This window comes from Myotis lucifugus, unplaced genomic scaffold (genome assembly GCF_000147115.1).
Source record: "Myotis lucifugus unplaced genomic scaffold, Myoluc2.0 scaffold_17, whole genome shotgun sequence".
Classification (NCBI taxonomy): domain Eukaryota; kingdom Metazoa; phylum Chordata; class Mammalia; order Chiroptera; family Vespertilionidae; genus Myotis; species Myotis lucifugus.
Genome location: NW_005871065.1, coordinates 6,113,233 through 6,135,664, shown reverse-complemented (window position 1 = coordinate 6,135,664; position 22,432 = coordinate 6,113,233).

Sequence of the window (22,432 nt, the reverse complement as noted above, 5' to 3'; positions counted from 1 at the left end):
GGGAGCTCATCCCATTCATGAGGGATAGGATTACAACATGTGAATTTTGTGTGAGACATAAATATTCAGTGCACTGCATTGGGCCAAGTAGAGACCTTCACTGGGAGTTCCTGAATTGAAATGACAGATAAGAATCATCTAGATTTGCTTTCACCATGGCCAGCCTCATGCAGTTGATAGCTTAGAGAATAAACCAGCAGACAGAGAGATGCACTGATGAGAGAAAGTGAAAGGGAGTCATAGCAGCATGCGAAGCCCTTGTTTTAGCCTTAGTCCAACCTCATCCTCACTGCAGTGCAGTATGTAATGTGACTGCTTTCTCTTTTTTGCTTATCCTATTCAATAAAAGGCTAATAGGCAAATTGTCCCCTTGAACAGGAGTTTGACCAGGGGGTGGGGCCGGCTGGCCAACTGCCTGCAGTCCCTCCCCGCAGCTGGCCCGGCCTGATTGGTCCTGATTGGGGTGGTCAGGCTGGCTGGACACCACCCGTGCACAAATTTGTGCACCGGGCCTCTAGTGTTAATATGAATTGGTTTCATTTGAATGCCATAGAGTTCTGACTTGGGAAAGTTTAATTATGTTTGTAGTTGAGCCTCTGTAAAGCGTATTCTCCTGCTAGTATAGCTGTACCACTATACATTTTTGACGTCTAAACAGTGTCACTGTTGGTTCATAGCATAGTATGGGTTAACTAACATCCATAGACATTTTTCACATAAACTACTATCTAGTTACATCTCTGCCTTATGCAGTGGGAATTTAATCCTTTCAGCTGAATACCCAATTTTATCTTTTCTTTAAATTCCATCTTGGTGGTTATGACCCAGTATTCTAACTTATGTAAGGTTTGAACATCAATGTTTGTCATCTATCATATCATCTCTCCCTTCTGAATTTGTGTCATCTGCAAATTTGATATATGTGTGTTTTCTATCTTCATACATATGTACAAGTTATACATGTTAAATTATTGGGAAAAAAATGAGTGTTTTTGAGCTTACAATTTTCTTTCTCGGCATATATCCTCTCACATATGCCTAAAAAGACATGGTGTTGGTGGATGTCCCTTGCAGAATTGTTATAGAAAAAAATAGGAATCACCATAATATCTAATAATTGATAAATAGATAAATAGCACCTGGTATATTTATACAATGAAGTACATTACTGCAATTAAAAAAATGAATTAGAATGCTAAGTATGAACACTGACTGTTGTTAAATATATTAATGACAAAGGCAATGTGCAGACTGACATGTACAGTGCAATATGATATCATAACAAAAGGTTATATTACAAAAGGTTAAAAATGGTCAATTATGAGTGGTAGAAACATGGGTAATTATTATTGCTATAGACCAAATGTTTGTGTCTCCCCAGAGTCCATATGTTAAATCCTAAACCCCTCTGTGATGGTATCAGGAAGTGGGGCCTTTGGAGAGTAGTTAATTCATGAGGGCAGGGTCCTCAAGAATGGCTTTAATGCCCTTATAAAAGAGACCCCAGAGAGCTCTCTCACCTCTTTTGACTTGTGAAGTTATAGCAAAAAGGCCCCCATCAAGAACCAGGAAATGGACTCTCATCATCCACCAAATCTGCTGGTACCTTGATCTTGGACTTCCCAGTCTCCAGCACTGTGAGAAATAAATGTTTGCTGTCTAAGCCATTCAGTCTATGGTATCTTGTTAGAGCAACCTGAATAGACTTGTGATTTTTTAAAAAATATTTAAAACACTTTCTAAAATATAATCTTTGGCATTCCAGTAGCAGTATCCATCTTTGTAATTGACCTACCTCATAAACTTATCAAGAAAGCAAATGAATTTGGTTTGACTTGACAAGTTTAGCAGCAACTGGCTAGATACTTCCTGATCCCATTCTTCTTCTGACAAAAGAAGATTACATTTACCAATGTCCCTTGCAGTTGGATATGAGCTACGTCACTGGATTCTGGTCTAGAGAATGAAGATCTGGCCATCAAACTCCCTGCATGGCAGTGTATGCTCCTCTATGCTCTCTCCTCCTTTTCTTAGTGACACTGGAGGCCAAGAGATGACAGGAGATTGCCGTTCAGGCAGTTGACCCACCTCCATCAGACTGTGATGTAAATGACTGATAAACCTCACTTGTGTTAAGTCACTGAGGACCAGGATATTATTTTTTAGCCATTAGTTGTTTATCTTTTTGATGCACTAGCTCTTTTACAAAGACTTACTCATTGAGCGAATAAGATTGCAACATTAAAGGGAAATGAAACAGTGTTCTATCCTAAATCAGCTTTTAACATTTTTCCCTTTTCACTTTCCATTTTAGTCCATAGACACTTTTCAAGAGAGTCATAATTATCTTGTTGCAAAATAATATGAAATAATTATTCCCCTGTGACAAGATTTTTGAAGGAATCTTTTTTCCTACTTTTGAGAGTTATTTTAGGATACATTTTTGAGGTATAGACATATTTATTTCAAATAAGTATATCAAATTGCAATGCCATCAGCAGTTTTCCTGCACGATTACAAGCTGTAGCTTTTAAAATTGTATTTTTTTTAAATGGAAATAATTGTACCTTGGGAAAATATTACAAATGAAAATAGTTGTACTTTACAAAAATATTGCAGTCTCCTTTTGGAATTTCAGACAATACAGGAGAAGAAATCCATATTGTGCCTATTCAGTACCCACGATGACATCTTGATGTGGAGTCCGCAGTTTTCTGGGTGTGAACACACACACTCGTGCACACACACAAGAAGGTCAGTTGCACATGTTCTCTTTATGACCAACCTTAGCAATCTATTATGAACATTTTTATGTCACCAAATACAGATCTATGTTATCCTTTTAAATATGAGCTGCCCTTTTTGGCAGCCACTAGCCAATGTGGCTTTTAAAATTAATTAAAATGGAATCAAAGTAAATAATGTTGACAGTTCAGTTTCCTGTCACACCAGCCACGAGTGACTTGTGACTACTGTGTTGTGTAGCACAGAGATGGAACATTTCCATTGGTGCTGAAAAGCCTATTGTACAATGTGTAAGGGTTTGCATAAGTTTATTGAACAAATTCCCTATTCTTGGTAGTAGGTGGTTCCTAGCATATTCTTTTCTCCAGTTTAAACAATACTTCAGGGAACATTTTTGTGGTAATCTTAGGGCAGATCCGTGATCTTTCTAAACTCTGAGCTGGGCCCCAACTCCAGTGACACACATGCCAGTGTCAGTTCTGACCCAGCTCTTGCCACACTTACTCCTGATTTTCTTTCTTTGATTTTGCTGCCTCACTGCTAATCATGTCAGGATTCTGTCTTAGTCCTTCCAGACTGCTATAACCAAAATACCGTAGACTGTGCGGCTGACACAGCAAATACTTATTTCTCCCAGTTCTGGAGACTGGGAGAACCAATATTAAGGCTCTAGCAGGGTTGGTGTCTGGTCAGGCTACTCTTCCTAGTTCATAGACAGCAATTTTCTTGCTGGGTCCTCACATGTTGGAAAGGGGTGAGGGAGCTCTCTGGGGACTCTTTTATAAGGCACTGATCCATTTATGAGGGCTGCACCCTCATGACCTATTCAACTCCCAAAGGCCCCACCTTCAAATACCATCACATTGGAGGTTAGGATTTTAACATACAAATGGTGGTGGGGGGCGGAGAGACACACAAACACTCAATCTGTAGCAGATACCTTGTCATCTTATGTTTTTACTGTTGTTTCATAGAACTATTTTACTTTACTGTCTCTGGGTGTATAAAACAATTATTGTCTACTTTGTTTTCTACTCTTTTCTGGAGATAAGTTTTTAAAAACATTCTCCTCATTTACTTTTTACTTCTGTTATAAGTAAGTATAGGCTAGGTTATGCTACAGTAACAAAAAATCTGAATATTTTAGTGGCTTAGTACAAGCTTTTATTTTTCAACTTATGCTATAGCAGGTGGTTGGAGCTCTGTTTCAAGTTATCCTCACTTCAGGATATAAGCTGATGGAGTAGCCACTATCTGGAAGTTTCCTGTGATAAAAGGAGAATAAGCTTGGCAAGTTCACATACTAATTCTTAGGTTGCCTCCCAGGAGTGATACACATGACTTCCACTCACATTCAATGATCAAATCAATTCACACCATCCTCCCTAATTCTAAAGGAGGTGGGACATACATGCGCTTGGGAGAACAACCAGAAATACTTGGTAAAAAACACTGATAATGCATCCAACATTTAGTTTTCTTTTATTAGTTGCAAATTGTTGCAAAGGCATATGAAAATGGTGATGATATTAACAATACCTAACATTTATCATGTGCCAAAAATTTTAGTAATTTTTTAGATGCTCGTTTAATCTTCACAATCTTCATTTTCTTCACGATGAGTACCCTCATTTTATACAGGCCCCAGGTTGAATGGCTAGTAAATGGTAGAACTGGGATTCTGGTTCTAGAACCTGCATGCTTCCTGCATTACTTCCTGTTTTTTAGATTCATACAGGTGGTTTTCTCTCTACTCATCTTTGAATGGGAGAAGTTCTATCCAGACCTGCTGTCCCTAAGTAATGTATAGATGATCTGCCTTCTATAGTTATTTGGATGCTGTTTGGCTTCTCCTCATAAAAAATAAGTGGAGGGCTGGATGAGGTAACAACATAGGAGCAGGTAAATCTTTGTCAACCCAACAAAGGTAGATAGGCCCCATGAGCCATGAACCTCAAAACCAGTGGTTCTCAACCTTCTGGCCCTTTAAAACAGTTCCTCATGTTTTTACCCCCAACCATAAAATTATTTTTGTTGCTACTTCATAACTGTAATTTTGCTACTGTTATGAATAGTAATGTAAATATTTGATATGCAGGATGGTCTTAGGCGACCCCGGTGAAAGGGTCGGTCGACTGCCAAAGGGGTCGCGACCCACAGGTTGAGAACCGCTGCTCAAAACGCTGGGTACGTAGTACAGGTTTTCTCTGTTGAAACTACTGCAAAAGTGGTGGCTTCACTGAGCTGGAGAAATATCCAGTCCCTTGGTGAGAGGTCTTTCCAGTTCTGTGTTGAGCGTTAGGCTTAGGGCAAAGGAACACTGCTGGAAATAATTCAGTTGGGAAAAAAACCTCTGACCTGTAGGCTTTTTGCTTGATGTGGCTCCAAATACATTCTCCCCAACTGCTGTCTTTCCTTGTTATTCATATTTGATTAATCCACATCTCTCCCACAGTACGTCTTTGCTTCTAGACCTTACCCCTTCAAATCAAGAGAATGTTCCCCCTCAAGCCCATATTCACCTGACTAGTGCCACTATGAGAATGGCTGGGAGTGGCATGATGCTTTCTCTTCCCTTTCTTGCTAGCAGGTCTGCAGACCTGCCCTGCTATAGAGGAATTAACTCCAAGAGAAATTTTCTTCCATCTGCTCTTGACCCGATCCTGGGCTTTGCTACAATTTCCTTCCCTTCCCTCCTTCAGCTGCCTTTGAGGAAAGTTAGTTATTTCTTTTCATAGTTGGTACTGAAACTGGCAGAAATTCCCCCACGTTGTGACTCATATGTGGTTGGCACCATCCCCTGGTTTCCTGCTGGTGACTGTCTTCCTGCCCTTGCCCCATCCCCCTTCTCTTTGGTCATTTCAGTGATTTTCCTGGAGGGGAATGGAGCCTGTGTTTATGTTGTCATCCTTCCTGTAAGTCTGCTTTTTATTTTTTCAAGCATTTTTTTTTAAACTTAGCAGATGTTAAAAAGTTGCTTAAATTTGCATTTCTTGATTACAAGTTAGTTTGAACATTTTCCCAGACATTTGTTTCCTATTTGTATTTTCTCCTGTACAAATTGTGTGTGTTTGAGACTTGATCATTGAGCAATTGGAGTCCTACAGGGAGTTTCTAAAAATATATGTATGCATTTTGAGATCATTAAGGAATTGTTCCTCTCTGTCATTTTTGATGCAGATATTTGATTTTCAGTCATGTTTCTTTTTTTGTGTTCTGAACATTTTCTAATGGCTTATCTATCATATGATCAGTCTCCAGAATTGTTTTCTTTCCTAATCTGTTTACCTGTTTAGTATCTGCCTCTTCTCCCCAGAATGTAGGCTCCTTGAGGGCATGGGCCCTGGCTGGCCCATTGAACCCTGACTTTCCAGTACCTAGAATAGTGCCTGGTTTAGAGTCATTGCTTAATAAATATTAGTTATATAAAAACATACATGGAGAAGGAGGTCTTACCATTTGCAACAGCATGGATGGGCCTGGAGAGCATTATGCTACCAGTGATGGCGAACCTATGACACGCGAACTCATTTTTTTGGTTGATTTTTCTTTGTTAAATGAACAAAATAGATCCAGAGACAAAGAGCCATGGAACAGAGAGTTGAATGTCAGAAGGAAGGTGGGGGTGGGGAGGTGGGTGAGGGGAGATTAACTGGGAAACATATGCATATATGCATAGCCCAAGGACTCAGACAATAGGTAGTGAAGGCCTGGGAGGGGCGGGTGCCAAGTGGAGGGGGTCAATAGGAAAACAAAACAAAGGGGACATCTGTAATACTATAACAATAAAGATAAATTATATATATATATATATATATATATTGTTTTATTTTATTTTATTTTTTGGTTGCTTCAAACCTTCCAAAGCAGCCGTGGGCAAACTACGGCCCGCGGGCCGGATACGCCCGTTTGAAATGAATAAAACTAAAAAAAAAAAAAAAGACCGTACCCTTTTATGTAATGATGTTTACTTTGAATTTATATTAGTTCACACAAACACTCCATCCATGCTTTTGTTCCGGCCCTCCGGTCCAGTTTAAGAACCCATTGTGGCCCTCGAGTCAAAAAGTTTGCCCAACCCTGTTCCAAAGGGACCATCTCTTCTGTTTAAACTGCTTTTCTTAGATTATTTGATTAAATGAAAACATTTAAGTTTCTTTAATTTTCCTGGAACATAACTATGTTGTTTTCACTTCATAATATTATCTCAAGCCCCACATATTATATGATATTCCCTTCCTCCACACTTTTTGTGATATTTTAAAATCATATGTTAAATTTATTACATTCCATGGATTAACTTTCCTAATTTTGAAATATTGCCATTTGGGTTTCATCATTATTGCTTAGAATGAGTTTTAAAATAGAACTCATAAGTTTAATTTCCCCTCCTAGTTTTTCTTTTAAAAATTGTATTTAATAATGGTAGTCATATTGTTTCAAGTCAATTTCTGAATCATTTGGGGGTTGTTATCGATGGCTCCTCATAATTACTACCATCTTCTCTAAATGCCTAATGTTAATTTGGTTGTGGATTGGCATCAAACCTATGTTTTTCATTCCCAGCATCTACCTCTCCCCATTTCTAAAGCTGACTGTTTTCCCACCTCTGAACTTCTGAAGCCTCTTTCACTGTTCATCATTGCTTGCATATTAATGAGAGTAGCTCTGAGATTGCACCCGTGAGTTTTTTAGTATCCTGGAATGCAATTCTCTTTGTATTTGAAAGTATTAAATGAAGTGCGTTATAAACTGTCTTAATTGATACCTTAAATTGTAATTTCCACTCTGGATTCATTCCATTCTTCTATTTTAAAAACTTTAACCAAAATTAAATCAGAAAACTAACTCATTTCTCTTTTATATAACCCACATAGCCATCCATTCACTTTCTGCGTTCAAAAAAGGACATTTCCCAGGTTTTGTGCTAGGCTCTGGGGTTACAGCAATGACCACAAAAGACATTTTTGAGTTCTTATGTAGCTTCAACTTTGACCTCTTTTCTTTCCTCAGTGCCAAAAATAAGTAGAAAAGGGGATAAACACAAATAAAAGAGAGAAATACTACTGCAGTTTTTTTTAGCCTTCAGATTTCTAACTAGAACAGTCGAATTTTTAGAGACACATTTCAGTTATTTTTCTCAATTTTGTCATTTATTCCACAGTTAATCATCAAAAGTAAGTAGCAATTTGTGGACTCGATGAGCCTTGCCGGACTCTCTGCCCCATCTGGGATATATGTTCCAAGACCACAAACCTACGCAATTGCTTGGTCAGGTCTGAGCTCCCCAGAAGGGACTTAGCCTTGATGAGTCTCTTCCCTTTGAGGAACTAGCTGTGTTCTTCCCAAAAGTATGAACCTTTAAATTCTTAGCAGTCAGTCCAGGATGGTCATACTTCATCGGGAGGTTGGAAGTTAACCTCTAAAAGAGGAAACTCTGTTGGGCTTTCCCAACTTATCTTTCCACTGTCTGATATTCCTCTACCTTCCTAATTCTTACAATTCATTTCTGTGTTTTTTTACCAGTTTGCAGTCTTTCTACCATTCCATTTTATCCATCTACTAGAGGCCTGGTGCACAGATTCGTGTACTGGTGGGGGGGGGCGTGGCTTGTAGGGATTGGTCTGCTGTGGGGGCACAGCTCATCCCAGTCAGCCAAGTGGCACTCCCACTGTGGGGGCACACTGACCACCAGGGGGCAGCTCCTGCATTGAGCGTCTGCCCCCTGGTGGTCAGTGTGTGTCATAGCAACTGATCGACTGGTCGCTCTGGTCGTTCTGCTGTTCGGTCACTGGGCTTTTATATATATAGATCATCGTCTCCTATGAGGGTAGTGTGGAAGGTGTTCTTCAACCTTTTCATTCATGCTCTCTTCTAACAGGTTACATAAACAGCAAATGCCGTTAAATCTTCAACATAAACTTTTAAGGTCCTGAAAACAGTTTGTTTGATATTCATAGTTTTGATGCTCAATTAATTACCCCCCCCCCCCCGCCCCACACACACACTCCCTCCCACCAAACCAGGAGCTCTTCCTGTAAAACTTGCAAGTAGCAATTAAAAGAATCAAGTTGTTTATTATAGAGATTATAAAGTTAAGAGATGCAAGTATGGACTGGGCTTCTGGTATATGTAGAAATCAATAACAGGGTTTAGAAGGAGATCTAAGCTACAGAAAAATGGTGCCATGTTAGGGAGAGGCCAGTTGAATCTGATCTGCTTAAAAGGCCAGGGAGAGTCTGCCTCTGGTCAGTGCCCTGGGATGACCGAGCCTAAGAAAACACACCAATGGAAGAACACTTTCCTTCCTGTGGCCAAACTGTGTTCATTAATTCAACACTTTTTAATTTAACACTAACACTGTGCTAGACACTGTGCTGGTTCTGAGGCTCTAGGAGACAAAAAAAAAGAAAGAAAAAGAAAAAAAAAACACTTGGCCCCTCATACCAGGAATCTTAAGCAGATATTTAAATGCTAAGGAGCAGATAATAATATACTGGATAAGAAAGGCTATGATAAAGGACATACAGAATGCTATACAAACATACAGGGAACTCACCAAATCTAGATTAGGTGTGTTGGAGAAGGCCTTCCAGGAGATAACGACTTCCAACATAAAATCTGAAGGTAAAGAAGTCATTAGCTAGTCAAAAGTAAGATGGGGCTGGGTCAGCATGGTAGTCCTGAGGGAAAAAGGGAATATAGAGGTCATAGACCATCAAGCTATATTAAATTTGGGGCTCTATTTTATCATAAATAAATTGAAACCGAGTTCCACTTGAAAAATGCTGACTCTATCCAGCTACATATTGGAATTATGTTACCCTATGAACTAAAATACACTAACAGTCAAGGCTCTGTTACCCATGGGCTTTTCTGGACACTGCTAATATTGGCCTCCATGACTTCCTTATATATTTCTTTTCATAACTGACCAACTTTCCCCCTTTCTCCATCCTGATCCCAAGATTGACATAATCACAAAGTTATAATAATACATTCATATAGTTTCCTTTAAAGATTTTGGCCTGGAAGCCATCCAGCCTCCATCAGGGGTCTCTACATATGTGTGTACAGACCAGTAGTTCTTATTTTGCAATTTGGCTCTCAGGCTATCTACTTTTTTTGTTGCTGGAGTCACCTTATTATTGTGGCTTTCCACATTGTTGTACTTCTAACTTATTGTTTGCTTTTCAGTAGACAGAGAAGAACACACATTTAATTTGGAATCAGGTTGATCATCTATATAAAGGACCACCGTCCAACAGTGGATATTGCCCAGCACTGACAATATTCAAGCGTTGTTTTTGGATAATTTGTAAGTAATTACAAATTACTTACAAATGTGATTCCAGCAATTGAGGGAAAGTGGCCTCTATTTCCTAAAGATCTTTCAAACCTTAGATTCTTATTTAAAACTAGTAGAGATGTCATCAGGAGATAAACATAAGAGTGGATATAGTCCAATGGCACGCAGTCTCTGAAAAGAAGATAAAAATGTCAAGAACAAAATATCTTAAAGGCTATTGTTCTAATTGTATGGAAGGTGGGAAACATATCTTTATGAAACTCCTGGCTCAATAATACTGCAGAAAAATCAGGTCATGCTGCTCTTCTAAAACTCTAAGATGACCTTTCTGGCCTGTCAAAATTAGTGGAAAAAATTTTAATGATAGTCACATCTATTGACATTTTATGCACTGAACTTTCTTGGAGAAATCGGGACAATATGCCATTATAAAGTTTCAGTTCTACTTCTTCTCTCTTAATGTCATAACTTTTGATCAGACATATATTTTTTTTTAAGGAATGAAATGCTTTAGAAAATGTCATCCTTGAGATTTTTGGTCGATATTTTCAGGGTTATAATTTTTGTTAGTCATCAGATGGCTCTATCATTTATGTTAATATATATCAGAGTAATTGACCAAGAAATTTCATTAACTTATAATGTTGATCATTCATACATAAGAGTCTAGACCTCTCTGCCATAATGTGTTTTAGTAGAAAGCTCTCCCTAATTCCTCATTTTCAGCCCCTGAGAAGTGACTTGCTCCTTAAGAGTTACATGACCTTTGACCTCTCTACATGAGGGAAATGAAGGGTGACTTGTCTGTGGGTAACCACAAAAATGATCCTTTGGTTATGAACTCACTCAGAGTTGACTGCCCAATGTTTGTGTAATGGTTACACAGGGCCTTGAACACTGTGGGTGCGTTGAGAGGTATCTGGGAAATGTAATGTACTTTAAATTACCAAGAAGTAATTTGATCAGAATAAGGCAACTCCAAAAAGAGCTCATTATGTTTCCCCAAAATGCAATTGCAAACTGTAATTGGATTTCTTTTTAAGATGAACTGCAAACCCGGGGAAGTGGTGCATTTATCATTTTTGTCAATCCTTTTCTAGAACCTGGACACTAGGGGTGATGGCACACGGTGACACCCCCCCTCCCCCCCCACCTGGGGACAGAGAGCATTGTGTAACTCAGATAGGGTAGGCAGATATTGTTGTTGCTCATCTCCTGGGCACAGTAGCCAACAATGGGCTTTGAGCAGAGGAGGCATTATTCAAGGGACATCTTTAGAAGGTTCCTCTCAGAGCAGTGTTTAAAGAAGACTGGAAGTCAGAAAAGAAATTAGGGAAAGATAGACCATGAGACTTGTTGTCCTAGTCTAAACCTATAATACTGGGGGTTTGGACCTGGGTAGTGGTGGTGGGATTGGAATGGAGACGTGAGCATGAGTAATAATTCAATGCGACTGTAGCCACGTCACTTAATAACTGGTTTCACAATGGAGATAGTTTGTAATGGAAATAACCCTGGTCTCAGCATCAGGAAAAACGAGGCTTGCAGGGCAATGTACAGGCTTAGTTTTCTATTTTGTAAAATAAATTGAACTAGAATGATCTCCAATTCCTTTCGAGGCCTAACATTTTAAGAAAGGAAGATTTTAGAAGACATTGCAAGTTTGCCCTTCATTCTCTGAAGAAAGGCTTAACATCAGGAACGAGGGCAGCGTTGCTATTTGGTATCTCCGTGACTTCTCACAGGCACCCGGGCACCCACACTGATCCCTGCCTCGCCTAGGCCCTGCGTTTCGCAAGCACATAAACCTTTCTGGTCCCTCTCCAGAGTCGGAGCCCGCCTGTCCTTAGATGTACTTATGTACTGATGCCGGTGGATTGCAGCTCCCAAACTGATTTGTAGCCTATAATGTCTAAAGCATTTTTTTCTCAGAGGTGATAATATTTTAGCTTTGTATAGTCTGCCCAATTTTCAGAAATATTTAATTTAGACTTCTCAGGAACACTGTGAGGCACATACATATTGGAGGTGTCAGTGTGTCTATTTGACAGATGAAGAAGCCGAGACTCGGGATAATTAACACTCCGGTGTGGGGTGAATTTCCCGCCAAAATATAAGATGGCTCTGTCTTTTGGTTTTGTTCCATCCACCAAAAGGGTGGATTACAAACAAATATTTGGTAATACGCAGTTACAATCGGCCCGAGTTTACACGTTTCCCGCACTCCACCGCAAATCTATATGAACCGAGTTAAAGACGGCTCCCGCGGAGTACGCGCAATTCACGCGAGCCGACTTAACTCGTTTCCCGCACTCCAAGTGTTAAGTAGGTTGCACAAGATCACACGGCTATTAAGTGGCAACGATAGAATGGAATGCAGGCTTTCTTACTCCAAGTCCATTGCACTTCCCACTCCGGTAGCATATTTGTGGAAATTTTCGGTCCCTGGGCAAGAATATCGAAGAAGTATTTGGGTGCCAGAGGCATGTGAAACCCTTCAAAGAGCATAGGTTGGCCTGTTTTTCTGCTTGCAAATATAGTCTCAGCACCCATCACATTTTGAACCGTTCTGATAATATTACACCTAGTAATCCATAGCAATAATGATCATAATCACACTTTTCCCCTGACCATCCCAAGGAATGTTTAGTGAATTAATGTTGTTAATTAATCTTCATGACATCCTAGCAAATGAAGCAGATTGCAAGGCGGATGTCCCACTCGGCTGACTGGGAAGCTGAGGTAGAAAGCAAGGTCACCAAGCTGCCTCAAGGTGAGGATACGTCAGCAGACTTGTGAGCCAAGAATAGCCTTTTCACAGCAGAAGCTTCAGTCTGCTGGGAAGGGGCTCGCACTGCTCTCCTTAACCAGGAAAATAAAATTGCCACTTTAAAGCCCGGCTTTTCTCCGCTTAGCTATTTACCAGTGCCTTTAAATTCATGATTGCTCTTCTTTGGGGTTCCCACCCTTTCAGCAACGGAGGTGACGCAGTCGGTCTCTCTTCTGGGAGAACATGAAGAATTGTCCTGTCGATGACAATTTCCGTCACCCCTGCAGTGTCACTCCCCCTGACCGTCTCTGAGACCTGGGCTCTTCCGATTTTAAGGATTCTGCAGGCATCTGCCCCATTGGCCTTCCCTTTTCTTACTTTACAGCCTTGTCTTTACAGCGCACATTTCCCCATTGGGAGGAAGAGCATTTGTTTCCAATGTTGTGTTTCCAAATTTCCTTTTCATCAGAGATTGAGTGTGTTAAAAATGCCGATTGGGTCCCTAACCACATGCTCCGTCCAGGCTCTCTGTGGTTTCTGCGGTTACTGCAGCACTGGATCTGCCCCGTGGAGCAGTGACTGATTGCCCTGTGGGGAGGGCAGGAGAGTGTTGTTTCTCTGTGGCAAGGAGTCCGGTTACACTGGGGCAAGGGGAACGGGATTCCTGTAGGCTGACAGGAAGGCCATGCGTATCTGTGGGAAAAGGAATGATTATGTTGCTCTGTTGTTGGGAAATGTGGTTGCCTTTAACCTTGAGCCCGACCAAAGAATCCTGTTATAATTTACTTTGACACTGTATTTAAATCCCCCACAACAATTAACCATCTTTCAAACATCACCAGGAAGTGGGTTATCAAAATAATCTTACCCTGATGGTAAAAGTATCTTTAAAAGCCTAAGCCACTTAGATCAGCAAAAAGAAAAAGCCTTCCCCCTTATCCCCCCCCCCCAAAAAAAATCCACATCGAAACATTTCCAAAAATATTTCCTGGCCATCTTTCAAAATCATCGTCCGTGATGTTTTCTTAAAAGCTTCATGTGATCCAAGCAAGTAGTACACAGGACAGAGCCCAAGTCATCTTTTTACAAAGTGTTTGCGCCATACTTATCTTCTGTGACTTGAGACAAATGAAATGTTAGAGAAGATTAAAATGCTGGCAGAGTTCTACCAGTCTCGAGGGAAGGGGTGGCAAAGAAATGCTCCTCATGCTGCCACCTGCCATTCCCAAGTTCATGGCAGACATCACTAATGGATCACAGCACTCTTCCCGGCTGAGCCTGGTACCAGTTCACAGGCTTTTTCATCATGGCAGTACACACTGCCACCATCAAATTATAGGACTTGGTTCTCTAGTTGAAAACTGTTTACCATAGTGTTTTAGAACAAGCTGACATGTTTTCCTCTAGAACTGTGATTTTCAACCAGTGTGCACAATACCTGGCTACTTAGTCAAGGGCACTGAACTCTTTTCCCTTAGATTGTCAAATAAAAATATGACAACAGCCAACATGACAATAGCTATCCAGTGTGAATGACTCAAAATTATACCTATTTTTTGGTCAGATCAGCCAAAAATAGAGTATTTTTTGGTGTGCCACAGAATTTTAGTAAATAGATAAACTAATTTATCTGCCATGAGATGAAAAAGGTTGAAAATTGCTGCCCCAGAATAAAACCAAAGGTACAGAGAAACAGTGTGCTTGGTAGGCAGGGTGAGTTGTTATGAATATAATTAAGGTATTTCTCAAGCAGTCTGAGCTAATATTTCAAGAAGTCTGGGGCAATAATAGAATTTTCTCCAAATTTAGGAGACTTAAAAATACTGCATCATTAATGAAAGAAATGTAATTTAAAATACCAATGTTTTATCTTTTGAATTAGAAGTTTAATAATACAAAGAGTTTGAGGAAGGATTGTGGAACACTGTAGTCGCATTCACCTTGGGAAGTGTAAATTGGTACAATAATTTTGGAGGGTAATTTAGTAGTATCCAAAAAAAAAAAATGAAATGCAGATACCGTTTGTCCCAGTAATTCCACATCTAAGATAGGTTTCCACAAGTATTTAAAGATCTGTATTTTAAGGATAATATATTGCAGCATTGCTTGCCAAAATAAAATAAAGGATACAATGTGTATATATCTCAGTAGAATATTATGCAGATATTCAGAAGAATGGGGTAGGTACAAATGTGGTAAATGGCATTTAAAAAATTATTTAATTCCTCCATATCCTAGCTATGCCTCATTGCTCCATTGACTTTATGGTTGGCCATGTAACATGCCATGCCCATGGGGTATTAATGGGTATATTTGCCACATTCTACAGTGTAATTGCCTAGCTTGGCTGGGGCCCTTTAGCTCCAACTCTCTATTACATGAGTTTAATGTCACCTAGTAGCTACTTTATCAGCTTGGATTTAAAACTGAGCAAATGAGATAGAGTTTTTTTGGGCAGAGCCAGCTTAGTCAAGCCAAACCCACAGAACTATAGCTGATTTGCAACACTTATGTAGCATAAGTAATAAATAAATATTTGTTGTAGGCCCCTAAGATTTTGAGGTTGTTTGTTATATAGCATTACTGTAGCAAAACCTGACTGATATATCTAATTTAGAAAAAATGTCAGAAATATGTGCAGTGAAAAGAGCAAATTTGAAAAGAGCAAATTACATAACAACATAATCATTATGATTGACATTTAAAAAAACAATCCATCCATTTTTTGAAAAATATTTTTTATTGATTTCAGAGAGGAAGGGAAAAGGAGAAAAAGATAGAAACATCAGTGATGAGAGAATATCATTGATCAGCTGCCTCCTGCACGCCCCCTACTGGGGATCAAGCCCACAACCTGGGCATGTGCCCTTGACTGGTATCGAATCCAGGAACCTTCAGGCTGCCGCTCTATCCACTGAGCAAAACCAACTATGGCCAGCCAGCCATTTTTAACCTTCAAATAAAAGCCAAAAAATGAGAGGTAACAATCATTTAGTTGAGGTCCAAAAGAATAGCTCTTCTGGAAGCACAGATTCAGGCAGAAACCCAAAGAGTGTTTTGATTAGGAGGTGAAGGCAAAAGGTATATATGAGAAAGGGAAGGGGGGCAATTACATCAGTAGTAGGAAGGCATTTCTATTGGTACAGATAAGCTCACGGAGTGAGTATAATTCTAAAGAATGTTTTTAACTTTCAGTCCAATAGTCATAATATTTGCTTTCTTCTTATCTTTGCAAACAGTTGTTTGGGATATAATGCTGCTGAAGGCCCAGTCTGAAGTATTTTTTGCCGTTTTAACATTCCAAAAGTTTGAGGAGTAAGACACACAAGGCAGTTCCTCCGGGCTGGCAGCTCCAATTCCATCTTAAAGTGGCTCCATTTATGTTCTATCTATCTACCTATCTATCTTTCACCTATCTATCAGTCTATCTATTAACCTATCTATCTATCCATCCGTCTATCCATGAATGAAAAAATGGCCATATACTAAACCTCACAAGCTCAGGGGAGGCCACATGGAAGGCCCTATAAACTCAGAGATTGAGAGTAACCACATGTGATGGTCTGAACATAAAAATTCCTAATTAAGTAAGAGTCATGGTGGGTAGTCATATAGCTTCCTTGACAAAGGTCAATCTTTATCTTAAGGGAGACTGTCTATTTTCTTTTTGTAACTACCATAACATATCCTTATAATGTCAGAGTAATTTCTTTTTTCCAGACCCCTCCAAACACACACCCCCTTACATCTTCTCCTTTGATGCTAATCTATACTAATAAAAGGGTAATATGCTAATTAGACTGGGAGACCTTCCGAATGTCCTTCCAGACGTCCTTCTAGACAAAGCCATGGTGGCAGGGCTAAGGCAGAGACGGTTAGGGGTGATCAGGCTAGGAGGGGAGGGCAATTGGGGGCAATCCAGCCAGCAAGGGGGGCAACTGGGGGCAAGAATTCTGGCGCAGGGGGGCAGCTGGGGGTGAGCAGGCCGGCAGGGGCGGCAGTTGCGGGCGAGCAGGCCAGTAGTGGTTGGCAGTTGGGGGCAAGAAGGCTGTCAGGCAGAGTGGTTAGGGGCAATCAGTCAGGCTGGCAGGTGAGCGGTTAGGAGCCAGCTGTCCCAGATTGCGAGAGGGATGTCCCAGATTGGAGAGGGTGCAGGCCGGGCTGAGGGACCCCCCTCACACACACAAATTTTGTGCACTGGGCCACTAGTATATAAAATAAGCTGCAAAACTGCCATTCTCTGAAGAATTGTCTCAATTTGTTGAGCTTTTGCTTCCTAGCTTATGTTATCAGTTTGGCTCAACTAAATTAATACAAATTTTCTGCAGGATTGGGTGTTTATTACATCGACATATCCACCCATCTTTGCTTACATATATACAGAGCATATCTGAAAATATATATAAAGAACTATTGTAACCACTCAGAGACTCCATTTCTTTACCATGACCCTTTCTGCTTTCTGTCTATCTTCTCCTTCCTTAATCCCTAAGCCCTCAGGACATCAGATTCTAGTCAGTATCCAACTCTCTTAAGAACAAAGCCTCAGGTCTGTTGACCTCAGAAACATTCAGTCAAGATAAAAATAACATCTTGACTTTAGCTGTGTTTCAGCCCCAGGCCCATGAAAGCGGAAAGACCTTACAAACCACACCCTCGTGAGACCAGAGAGAACAGTGCCTTGGCTCATGTCAGGACCTGACACAATGATCCTACCCTGGCCCCATTCAGTCAGTAGAGCCCACAACCCCAACTCTTTTAGCCACCATGAATTTTTAAATTATCCCCCCCCCACCCACCCTATGTAACCTATCCCCTAGAAGCAATCGGGGAGCCAGGTCTTTTAACTCTGTGTCTCCAGGCTTGGTGCTATTTCCTCAATTCATAAACCTCTACTTTCTTTGCTGCAAACTCCTATTCACATTTGATTGGGCTTTGATGTACTTGGTGAATGGGATGAACCCTTTAAGTCTGGTAGCATCATCAACAGTAGGCATCTCTGGAGTGGTTAAGGGCCGGAGGGATAGAAGAAAGAGGAATTGGTAATTTGATTTCTATTTTTTACTATTAGAACTTTTTTTTTTTTACTAAACTGGGTTATTTTAATGATATAAATATTAACAAGGGTTTTTATTTTATGCTATTCTCATTTTGATTATTGATTTTATTGTCACAATACCTTTAAAGTACTGTGAGTTCTGGTGGGGGAAAAAATCCACAGGAAATGCTTAGTCTCCAATAAATAAAACAAATGAATTCTGCATCCTTTCCATAGAGACATAACTCAGAGATTAGTCCCAGAATCTGAGAAGGTAGGAGGAGAAGAAAAGTGGGAGGTGGCTGTGAAGAGTTGCTGCCTGGGTTGGTGTTGTGTTTCAGGCCCAGGCCCGTGAAAGGGGGAGGACCTTATAAACCACACCCTCATGACTAAGACAAAGACAAATACTGAGAAGTGTGAGAGCAGAGTGGCAAAGCTCACATTCTCTCTTTTCCTGACAGAATTGACTTTTTTCCCTGTGAAAGCAAGGAATCATATTCACAGTATGTTTAACATTATTTGCATGCTGATGCCATGCAAAACTGAGTAGTCCTTTCTTTGTTCTATCCCAGGCCAAGAAAACCAGTCTTCCCTTTGTGCTGTTTCTTTGTGATTCATTTCCTGGAAAAACAAAGATCTCTTTTCCCTTGAGACCATGGACTGTCCCTCCCTCACCCTCTCTCACCTCTGCCTTTCACCTCATTAATTCCTGGTCACCTTCATGACTTAGTTGTCACCTCATCCAGACACCCGCTTTGTCCCTAGGTCAGGTGGCTGCCTCCTGCGTGTTCCAGTACTATCATGTATATATAACAGAAATGGGAAACTGTCTATTCTTCAGTCAGTGCCCATTTATTTGTCTTTCTCACCTATTAAGCTGTTTAAGGTCAGGCACCCTGGCTTATTTATCACCATATCCCTAGTAGCTCATTCTGGAGTGTATATAATAAGTACTCAATAAATATTTGTTGAATTGAGGGGGAAAGTGAGCTGATTTGATGAAGTAATCTGTACTCAGATGTTAATGTCTTGACTTTTAGGAATTTTTGCCTTTTAATAGAAAATGGCAGGAATTTTAGCTTCTTCCATTAGCAGGCTGGTAAGGAATCACCCCTCCCCTCCCCCAGAGGAGCCTTTAATTCATAGGGTGACCAAATATCTTCATTTGGCTTGAATTGAGGAATTTCCAGGAATGTGGGACTTTCAGTGCTAATATTCGGATAATCCTGACAAATTGTGAAGGCTAGATTCTCTACTTTTAGATTAGTTATAGAAGAACTACCACTGCTTCTTATATACACATCAAGGCAAATTGTACCATTCTCTTCTCATAGAGTTCAGAAAGGATACCACAATTAATATGTTATTGCCAATATCTTTCTCCTACCTCTCAGGAGATCATTGAGTTTTCACTTATAGCTCACATGTCTCCTTAATGGACACATAAAAGAAATTGATTAAAATCTCCCATCCCTTTCTGCTGTGTGTCCACAAAAGCTTGTCAATCAACGTGAGGAATTTATGAGATTAAGTACTTGGAGGGCAGGGACTATAGCTGTCTTTATAGTGACAGGAACAGGGCTGAACCAATGCTATTTTCTTATTAGAGCCTTTTCATGCCAATAGCTGTGATGAGAGAGAGAGAGAGAGAGAGAGAGAGAGAGAGAGAGAGAGAGAGAGAAGGGTTTCAAGGTTGTTAGTCTGGCTAATTGTCAAGGATCCTTATGCAAACACACCTCAAACAGTCCTCCAAGTAATGTTTACTAGTATACACTAGAGCTAGACAGACAAGTTCTTCTTGTGGTCAAGTCCGCAGGTTTCTATGAGAAAAGTCAAACTGCCTTGCCCCAAAGGGCAAGACCAGCTGGTGGGCACAGCTGTGATACAGGGATTTTCACATCCAGACTCCACCAGGAAATCAGCTCTCTGGCTGGCAGCTGTGGTCCAGCTGGGCTGGAACACAAAGGGCTCTCCCAGAAGACAGCTGAGACCCACCAGGTCCCTGCTCGCAACTGCTCAGTCTTCTCCGGAGCACTGATGTTTTCTCTGGAAGCATCATGTTACACCAAGTGGGGAATGCTCTCAAAGCTGTGGCTTGGCAAAGCCCTGACCTCTCCGGAGTCTTTCTCTCTTCTCTGTGCTTTCCTCTAGAGCAGAGGTTCTCAACCTGTGGGTCGCGACCCCTTTGGCGGTTGAACGACTCTTTCACAGGGGTCGCCTAAAACCATCCTGCATATCAGATATTTACATTACGATTCGTAACAGTAGCAACATTACAGTTATGAAGTAGCAGCGAAAATAATTTTATGGTTGGGTCACAACATGAGGAACTGTATTTAAAGGGCCAGAAGGTTGAGAACCACTGCTCTAGCGCTTGTGTCTGGGCCAGTTGGAGGCCTGGGTGAGAAGGGGCAGAAAGAAAACATTAATTCAAAAAGAACAGTTCATTGACCATTTATTCAGTCAATAAATATGTATTGAGCACCTACTCTCAGTTGTGTGTTCTCTGCGGCCCTGGGCACATAATAATTTTTTTCTGTGACTTTTGTTATTCTTCTCATCACTGGTAAGGCTGTTAAAGCATCCTTGAGAAGTACACAGGGTGGTGTGTTTCTAGGTAGAAGCCCATTCTACAAAAAGATGCATTTTAAACATTAAAAAAGAACATATTGATAATGATTAAAACTGATAATAAGATGTTAGAAGAGGTATAAATGTAAGACAGGGAAACACGGAGAGAGGAAGGCAAAGGAAAGGACATCAAGGATTGACTGTGTATCCCATCCCTTCCTCCTTTCCTTACCTTCACCTTAGGCTTGCTCTCCTGGTGCTATTACCTGGATAAGGCTCTTATTCTAGTGATGCTTATGATGCCTGCCTTTGCTGGTTTCTCCTGTGGCTCTGGATAGAGGTGACCCCTTAGAATGGGACTGGTAACCATAAATGGTGACATGGCAAGCAACCTGAGTCCCCACAGAAAGAGAAAAAGGAATATATCCTATCCTAGCTACCATGCTGAGTCACAAGGTACCCTAAAACTTAGTGGCAGAAAACAACCATTTTATTTTGCTCACAGATTCTGTTTGTCAGGAATGAGGACAGGGCAAAGCAGGCGTGGCTTATCTCTGCTCCATTCTGTCTGGTGCCTCATGTTGGGAAGAATGAACACTGTGACTGGCATCATCTGGAGGCATCTTTACTTACATGTGGTCTCTCCGCATGGACTAATTTGGGCTTCCTTACAACATGGTGGCTGGTTTCCAAGACTGTGTGTTCTAGAGCAACACGAAGGCATGGCATTTTAATATATATTCTTGGAGATCAGTTCTGTTCTACTTTGTTGGTTGAGGCAATCAGAAAGTTCTCTTCAGGTTCAAAGGGGAGGAGATACAGTCCTCATCAGGTGCTGGGTGAGTGTTAAAGTAACACTGTAAAGATGAACATGTAGAGTGGTGGTATTGTTGCCGTTGTGTGTGAGAAAAACTGTCTGCTGTATCTTCCTAAGTTAAAGTTTAATGAAAGGTTAGCATTTAGGCAGGGTTGGGGACACTAGAAGATATTTTTTCTTTGGAAATTCTTCTGACTTTCTGAATGCCCTGCATTCGATTCTGCCATGAATGCCCCTTCCTGTCTTCTTTGTTAGATACACTTTGATTTAAAGTTTCAGATGTAATTCTGTTGGCACCTAACTGGTAAAATCTTCTCTGATGAACTCAGAATTAATCATGCATTTCTCTTTGCCCCAAATAGTAGCTAATATATAATGAGCACTTTTCTGTGTACCATAGTTCCAGGTAGTTTATATATATCAATATATATTTTATTGATTTTTTACAAAGAGGAAGGGAGAGGGATAGAGAGTTAGAAACATCGATGAGAGAGAAACATCGATCAGCTGCCTCCTGCACACTCCCCACTGGGTATGTGCCCACAACCAAGGTACATGCCCTTGACCAGAATCAAACTTGGGACCCTTGAGTCTACAGGCCGACTCTCTATCCACTGAGCCAAACCCGTTAGGGCTAGTTTACATGTTTTAATTTATTCTTCACAGCAAGCGTACAGGTAAAGAACACTATTATTATTTTTATTTTACAAAGAAAGAAACTAAGGCACAGAAGGATTAAATAACGTGGCTAAGGGCGTACGGCTTAAAAGTGGTGGAGGCAGAATGCCACACCTACTGTGAAGGAGAAAGACTTCAGAATGATGTTTATAGAAAATATTTACTAAATCATTCACCCAAAGAGTATAAGTAGAGGGTGGAAACAAACCCCTGAAACCTTGGTCAGCTCAGTCTAATGAATAAAAAATCAGTTAAGATCTGACATGGAAGTTCTAACAGGAAACATTTTCTAGCGATGCAAACGTACTTTTAGAACAAGAGCATTAGAGAAGCCTGTGAATGCACAATTTTAAAATTATTATTTTAAATTAGTCTGGGAAGGGTTAAGGATGGGATCTTCTCATTCTCCCCATGGAAGAGGAGCAGAATTTTAAATAGCTCCTCTTCCCCATCTTGGCAGTGTTCTGGCTTCAGAGGATTCCTCTAATTACTCAGAAGCACAAC